Source organism: Pteropus alecto, unplaced genomic scaffold, assembly GCF_000325575.1.
Source record: "Pteropus alecto unplaced genomic scaffold, ASM32557v1 scaffold3, whole genome shotgun sequence".
Lineage (NCBI taxonomy): Eukaryota > Metazoa > Chordata > Mammalia > Chiroptera > Pteropodidae > Pteropus > Pteropus alecto.
Genome location: NW_006442484.1, coordinates 68,816,992 through 68,825,353, shown reverse-complemented (window position 1 = coordinate 68,825,353; position 8,362 = coordinate 68,816,992). Strand labels below are relative to the sequence as shown.

Here is an 8,362-nt window from a genome sequence, read left to right as displayed (position 1 = left end):
GCAGGCCCAGTGCCAAGATATCATCCTGTTTTTCACATAAGCCAAAATTGTAGGTATTCATATAAAATCTCAGCTTCTAAATGGCTGCAACTTATTCAAATATTTGTTTAAACTGGGCAGGCCAACAGTAAGTAGGCAGTTTGCAGTCTCTGAATTAATTTGTTTAGCTTTCTCATCTAGGACTATTATATAAATACTTTTTTAAAAAAATAATAAAAGCTATACTCATTGAGCCCTTACTTTGTGCTAGTCAATGCTTGAAGTGATTTATGTATGAATCCATTTTTTTCTCACATCCACCCTGTGATGAAAGTACCTCATAACTCCATTTTATAAAGAAGAAGTGAGGCGCAGAAAAGAACAGACGAGGTGGTGCATGTTAACGTACTTATGACACTAAACTGTGCTACAGGAACGTGAGACGGTGCTACAGTTATAAACGGGAGAAGACTTTGAAGCATTTCTGAAGAGCTGAGAGTCTAGATGTGTTCCCACTGCTGCAGAACAAACCACTTCAAAACATAGTGAATTAAAACAATTTATTGGTATCTCTTGTGGTTGGTTGTAGGAGTCAACGCGTTCATCTGGGATTTCTTATTGGGGTCGATCAGGCAGTGTAGTCAAATGGCTTCTGAGGCTGGAGTCGTGTGAAAGACTTCTTCACTTGAGGGTTAGGCACTTGGGCTGGGATGGCTACCATAGCTGGGCATCTGTTGGGCATCTGTTTCGCCACAGGACCTCTCTGTTTGGCTGGCTTGGGCTTCCTTACTGCATGGTGGCCTCAGGGTAGTGGGACATAAATTGGTGCTTCCGGGCTCCAAGAGAAGCTTCCAAGAGACAAAAAGTGAAAGTGGTGTCTATGAAGGCCTTGGCACTGAAACTGACACAGTCACTTCCCCCGATTCTATTGATCAGGGCCATCACAGAACCTGCCCAGACTGAAGGGAAGGGACATAGACTCCGCCCCTTGATGGAAGGCATGACAAAGAATGAGTAGCCATCTGTCAGAGGATGGAAGACCAAATGGATAATTTCCATTATCCCAGTGGACAGGCTCCTGCTAGGATGAGTCACTGGTAATTTCTCTCCTTGTTCTGCCTGAGTTCCACTTCCAAGCGGGTGATTGTCTAGGCCAAGGGAGGGCAGGCTACCTTGATGACAGTGCCACCAAAGACATGCATGCAATAGGGAGCAGTGAGGACTTCCCCAAAAGAAAATCAAGGCAGTCTTACTACAAAAAAGATGAATGGATGCTACAGTGGTAAAAACAATGTCTGCTTCAGGCATATATTGTTTGTTTTAAATCTGTTTTTGTCCAATGTGAGAATCTTCACACAAACCCATGCCCCTCCCCCATCCCCTTGACACTTATTCTCTGTGTCCCTCATTTTATTCAAATCACAATGTTTACTTGCAGCACTGCTAGGCAGATCTAGGCTAGGCTCTGCGTGGCAGAATCAAAGGTGAATCAGACCTGGGGCTTGCCCTCGAGTTGCTCACTCTCTAGTAGTGAGAAAAGAGAGACAGAACAGTAACATTAGAGAGAAAGAGACATAACAGGCACAGATAAAGTGCTCTGGAAATTTAGAGAAGAGATTACTTCCAGCTACATACTTAATCACATACTGCCTCGCAAAATCTCTTGTATTGTTGTCTTGCCTGGTTATTAATGCCTAAATTGTTGAACAGCAGCAAATCGGTCATGCTGAATAATTCATGGCGCTGCTCCTTCCCCTGCATCCAGATCAGCAGCTCCCCAGAGGTGGGGCTGGAGAAGGGGCTAATATCTATAGTCTTAAGAATATCACTTCGGCAGAAGACAACATCAGTGAAATGTTATCTGAATAAAGCTTATAAAAGCTCATAAACATAGACCTTTATTAGCTTACTTATATGTCTTCAATTCATTAAACAAAATAAGAAATTCGAAGATTGCTTTTCTCCATTGCTACCCCACCCCCACCCCCCACTCCCATAAAAGGAAATGTCTTTCTATTGGCATCTCCTGCTTCCAATTACTGACATCTCAGTTGGGTGTGTTCTTCCACCATCAGATATATAGAAATGCCAAATAAAGGTGATTGACCATAAGAGTAAAGCATACCTTGGTGATGGCTCTAGAAAGAACTTTTACATACAGTAATCTGAGATTTCTTCATGGAAAGTTCTTTAGTTGTGTGCCATCAGATTGTTGCCTTTTGGCATTAGTTGCAAGTCTTTCTGAAAAACATACTATGTTTTCTTTTTTTTTGTTTCTTATTTTCAAAAGACAGATGGTTAGGAAATATCTTCTTCACTCTTATAATTATTTCCTCCAGTTTTTCTCCATTAAACAGCAATTACCCTCATGCATAATATTTGCAAGTAGTTATTTTCTAGCTCCTGAAGATAATAATCACAGTGAAGGCATTCATCTTATGTACTTCATGGTTTTTCTCAGCATGAAACTTCTATTGAATAGAATTTGTAGCACAGTAACTAACCTAGATACTTAAACATGCTTGGTAGTTATTTTTTTTAAGTGGATCAAGTTTTCAGATGAAATATTTGTCTGTTTTACAAAGGGTCGTTTTCCTGGATTCTATCCAAAAGTACCTTCAAAGAAAATTAGATAAGTGACTATTGTACTTCAAATATTTTCCAAGGGAGATGTGGAATGAGAAAACTTTTTTCTTCTGGCTTAAATGATCTCATATTTACATTGTGTTAGGCATTTTACAAAATATGCAAATTATCTACTTTTTGGAGAAAAAAGCCTTCTGGATTTATTTCTGGATGCTAAGGGTATTGAAAAACAATTTAATTCCCATTACACACACACAAAAAACCACACTTTAGATAGATTTAACAAACATAAATTAAGTCATAGCAAAGTAGCAGAAAACAAGCAGTAATGATATCTTTAGAGAAATTACAACTTATCTAAACTTGGAAGCAGTAAATGAAATATCAAAGGGCGAAAATAAGAGCTTTGATGATTTGTAAATTGCAATATGAAAGATGATTTCAATAAGCAACATTATTTTACCAAAGGTCATTCATGATTAATTTAGAAGAAATTATTCTGGGCTTTTGGCATTCAGCTCTGTTCACATTTCACAACTAATTCCAAAAGCCAACGACATTAAGAACTATGCTATTTTGTTGAGTCAAAATTTGAACTGTGCCAAGAATGTGGTATGCCTGACAGAGTCCCTCACTTAAAAGTACCCTATCTGACCCCAGCACCTGAATTTCAGGGTGGCCTTGTCTTTCTCACCCTTTTATTGTGACACATTTACTCTCCAGAAGTCACATGATTAGTGGCATTTGTACAAAGGAAAGCATTCATTGCAGTGGTTTCTCTCAAATGTGGAGATTCAAAAAGGTTTCACCCAGGATGCATTTCTGGAGAATGATATCATTGCTGGGAAATTCCATTGAATGGAGATAAAAGAAAGATAAATAGAAAGTTACTAAATTTTTAGAGATATTCTCAGAATCAAGACTCTCTCTAATTGGCTTTAAGAGAATTGCAACTTTGAAAATGAATGACAGTATTCAAGGGAATCAATGCTACTGTTTAAAAAAAAAAAAAGAAAAAAAAAGAAAGGAAAAAGAAGAAAAAAAAAAAGAAAGAAAGAGACAAGGGGAGGGAGGGAGGCGCAGAGGATCCTGTCCCTGAGTCCTACAGAGTAAACAGCTGATGTGAATTCCTGACAGTGAGTCCTCTTGAATCAAATGATCTCTCTGGGCCATATTAACAATTGAGAATGACCAGAATTTCCCAGGGGGACCGTGTCCACAGTTGAGCACCTCAGGAATAATGAGCCACGCCTGCATTCCTATGTGCTGTCACATCTCCTTCCTGTTGCTCTCTGAGCTTGTCACACCCTCATCCACCCAGGCCTGGACCATCTCAGGCCCTCCAGTTGGTCTCACCAGGCTCCAGTCTGTTTCATTGCCAATCCATGAAATACTTTCCCCAGAGGCTGTTGTATAAAACTCAGGCGTGGCCATGTCCCTCCTAGCTTTAAACTACCCATCGCCTTCAAGAGACTCTTCTCAGTTCCTTATTTCAGTTCTTTTATTGTGGTAAAAACAAAAAAAAAAGAAAAGAAAAAGAAAAAAAAAGAACAAACCATACATGAAATTCACCATCTTAGCCATCTTTAAATGTACAATACATTAGTGTTAACGATATGCACACTGTGCAACAGCTCTCTAAAACTTTTTCATCTTGCAAAACTGAAACTCTATAGCTGTTAAACAACAACTCTCCATTTCCCCTTCCTCCAGTCCCTGGCAATCAGCATTCTACTTTCTGTTTCTATGAGTGTGATAACTTCAAATACCTCATACAAGGGGAATCATGCAGTATATCTGCTCTCTTGTGACTGGCTTATTTCACTTAGCATAATATCCTCAAGATTCATCCAAGTTGTGGCATGTGACAGGATTTCCTTCCTTTTTCAGGTTGAATAATATTCCATTGTATGTATTTACCACATTTACCACATCAATGGACATTTGGCCTGCTTCCACCTCTTGGCTATTATGAATAATGCTGCTATGAGCATAGGTCTACAAATATCTCTTTTGGAGATCCTGTTTTCAACTATTTTGGATAAATATCAAGAAGTGGGATTGCTGGATCATACGGAAATTCTATTTTTAATTTTTTGAGAAATTGCCTTATAGTTTACCGTAGTGGCTGCACTATTCTCTATTCCTACCACAAGTGCACAAGGATTCCAATTTTTCTACATCCTCACCAACACATCATCATCGTCATCATCATCATCATTTCATAATGGCCATCTCCTGGTGATTACTGAAATCAAGCACTTTTTCATGTTTGTTGGCCATCTGTCTATCTTCTTTGGAGAAATGTCTATTCAGGTCTGCTGTTCGTTTCTTAATCAGGAGTTTTGTTTTTCTGCTGTCAAGTTGCTGTTCCTAATTTTTAAGCACGGCCTACACCCTTAATGATCTGGTGGTAACTCTCATTTCCCTCCTCCTCTTATCTCACACACTTGTCTTTAGCAAGCTCAGTTCTGTGAGATTCCCTAATGGAGGAGCTACGCTATTATATCTCCATGTGTTTTTTCTGATGGGGTGCTCCCTTCTCAACCCCAAACACATCTTGAGTGCTAGAACAAAATCTACTTCTGAAAGAAAGAAGTCAGAAAGAAAAATTACTTGAAGGAATCACCTTTGGAAAGCCTTCTCTCACCATGCCCTGTAGCCCCCACTACCCCTTCCAATTAGAAATAAGTTCTCCCTCTTCTGGCTATCAATATACCCTGCGTGCAGAGCTGATCATGTGGGTTTGTGATTTTTATTATCTGCCTCCCTCATAAGACTATAAGCTCCTTAAAGTCAGAGCCGATATCTTATTTAATATTTGAACTCGGATGCCAAGACCAAGACTTCTCACATAATCCGTTCTGTTAAATATTTTCTGAAGGAAGGGAGGGGAGGAGGAAGAAAGTTTGGGGAGCAGATGAGCAAGCAGGCACAAGGAAATAACATACAACCAGGCTTCTCCTCTGTGATGCTCCAACTCCAACTGTGCTGCCCGGTTTTCTCTGCGCAGGACCAGAGAACCCTGAAGACCTGGCCACACATGCGACTGTGCTCAGGTCCCACCTAAACCTCTGTCTCAACTTCCCAAAGCTAACACAGCTTAGTCCTCGTAAAAGTCACCCCCTACTTTCAGTTGCAGGGCTCAAAATGGAAGTTTAGATCCAGGGACTGCAAACCGATGGCCCAGTGCAATCAAGCAAATACACTCATCAAATCTTGGATTATTGAGAAAACTGTTGTTTATGCAGCATTATACCATGCCAGCCACATTTCAACCTCTATTCAAGGCTTTGAGAAAAGTATTATTACCCTCACTTTTCAAATGAGGAAAACGAGACCCAGTAAAGGAATTAATCAAGTTTATTTTTTTAATGCTAAGGCCATGTTCTCAGTATTAAACCATGATACCACAAGGTTAGAGTCTTTTTAGACATACAGTAGATGAAGTTCATTGTTTTGGTAATTATTTATTAGATTATCAGCTATATGGTTCATAGACTTAGAGTCTTTTAGACCTGTGAGATACCTTAGAGAACATCTAGGCTATCCTCTTAATTTACAAGTGAGGAAGCTGACAACTTGACATGATTTGTAAACTGTACAGTAAATAGAATGATAAAATAATGCTTTGTAGAGATTTTTTCTATTTCGTTTTTAAGTTTTTTTTTCTGCATATAAAAGCAATGCAAGATCAGTGTTGAGTCTATAGCCATGCCACCCTAAATGTACCCGATCTCGTCAGATCTTGGAAGCTAAGCAGGGTCGGGCCTGGTTAGTACTTGGATGGGAGACCACCTTAGGAAGACCAGGTGCTGTAGGCGTTATTAAAAAAAAAAGATCAGTTTCAAAAAAAAAATTAAAAGTTAAATAAATTATGAAATTAAAAATAATCCTCATATTTCAATAATGCTAACACTTATGGATAGACATGGTTTTAGACTTAGTTTATTTGTACCTTATTTTAGGCCTTAGAGAACAGTTCTATTTATTAGATGAATGGTTATATACTTGTATATAAACACATACATTCATGTATAATTAGTTGATATTATAGTCTTTATAAAATATTATCTTCTCACTGAATATTACTAATATTTTGTTATTTATTAAAATTTTTAATAAATAGTCTTAAATTGTGGAAAAGATTTTCACCATAATCATAAAAGTAATACTTTCTCACTGGGGAAAAATTTTTTAAAAATTATAATTCTAAGTAAAAAATATCTATTATCCCATCACGAAGAGATAACACATTAACATTTTGGGTTTTTTTGGGAGGGAGACTGTCTTTTTGCTTTGTTTGTGTATGTGTGTATAATCAAGACAAATGGAACAGACATTTTAAATCTTTGATATGTTTTGCCAGATTGCTTTTTAGGAAATTTGTTTTAATTTAAACTAACAGCATCACCGAATGAGAATGTTCATCTCACAGTATCCTCACCAACTTTAATTATTACATTTAAAATTTTTGCTAATTTTTTAGTAGGAAGAGGGTCATGAATGTGAACTTATAAAAATATTGATTATTGTGAAAATTATTGCTTATAGTTCTTATTTTATGAAGCAAATAAGATTAAGTATATAACATTAAGAGCCCTGCATAACTAAAATCTAGTTTACATCATGCCTACTTAGACTATTTTAAACCAATGTAATAATGGCTTAAAAACAATTTTGCAAAACTGGATTATATTAAATTAAATCTAAAAAATAAGAAAGTACTAAAAAAGGCAGGTCAAAGAGCCTCAAGTAAAACTTTTATAAAAGAGGGAAGGCAGCATCTCTCCATAATCTATTTATTTATTGTCTCTTTTTTTCCCATCTTGTTTCCAAAAGGGGAGTCAACTAATACATGGCTATATCAGCACAATGGGAACAGTCAGACCCCACTCGCAATCAGAATTTCTTAAATGTTCTACCTGGGCATCTTTTAAAGCCACTTCTCATTTGGAGGGATATTCATCAAAGTCACAATTCACAGAACACTAGAGTTAGAAACCTAAACACCTTCAGAAAAAGTTTCATTTCTAGTCCAGTTACTACTTTCCTAAGGCTCCACAATACTATCGTTTGTGCCCTTCCTGTTCCTTTGTACCTGAATTGTTTTAAATAAATATTTATGTCTTAAATTTCTGGTATGAAATACATGCCGTTGTTGGCCCTAATATTGTGACTACACTGTCTGTTGAAGGAGAAGGGAACTCATATTTGCGGAATGTGCAGAGTCCATAGCCCTGGGAAGGTCCTTTGCCCTTCTTGAGGAAAGGCATTGCAGGTTTGTGATGCCAGTGTGTACGTCTGCCCTGCCCCGCCCCGCCATTCCCTCACTCCGCACCCCACCACACACCGCCTCCCCATCTCTAGATAACTATGTGAGATAAACCTGGAGAAGGAGTGAGAGTGAAGTGGAAATGTTTGGATTGTATTTCATAAATATCAAGATGCATGGGAGCAAAGGCAAAAATTTGGAATCTATTACAGCATGTGAATGCAATATGATGCTGTCATTATTGTTACCATCTGAAAAATGAAATCCCTTCATACTGAATGTGTTTTGTTACTTGTCAGTGATTAAAGCTATCATTGTTCTGAGGCCTTTGTGTTAGGAATGCATGATAATCATGATAATGGAGGCATGGAATTCAAACTCTTTCTCCCAGTCATTCAAGGACTTACATAACAGTGAACCAAACCACCTTTAAAGCTTGATTGCTCCCCTGTGCAAAGCTTTGTTACGGGAAAGCTGGTTACTCAAGACTCCCTCCCCACTTCCATGCTTTGTTAGTGTCCT

The 8,362-nt window shown here is 38.0% G+C and overlaps 1 long non-coding RNA gene and 1 pseudogene across 1 annotated transcript in view; one reads left to right on the top strand and one right to left on the bottom strand.

Annotated features, from left to right (window-relative positions):
- Positions 1–553: 553 nt before the first annotated feature.
- The window catches only part of LOC112470327, a 28,639-nt gene continuing 20,830 nt past the window's right edge, over positions 554–8,362 (bottom strand). Inside the window, exon 4 of the long non-coding RNA XR_003042945.1 lies at positions 554–827. This is a non-coding gene — a long non-coding RNA (uncharacterized LOC112470327). The remainder of the gene's footprint in view (positions 828–8,362) is intronic.
- Positions 6,270–6,389, top strand: LOC112470392 (annotated as a pseudogene).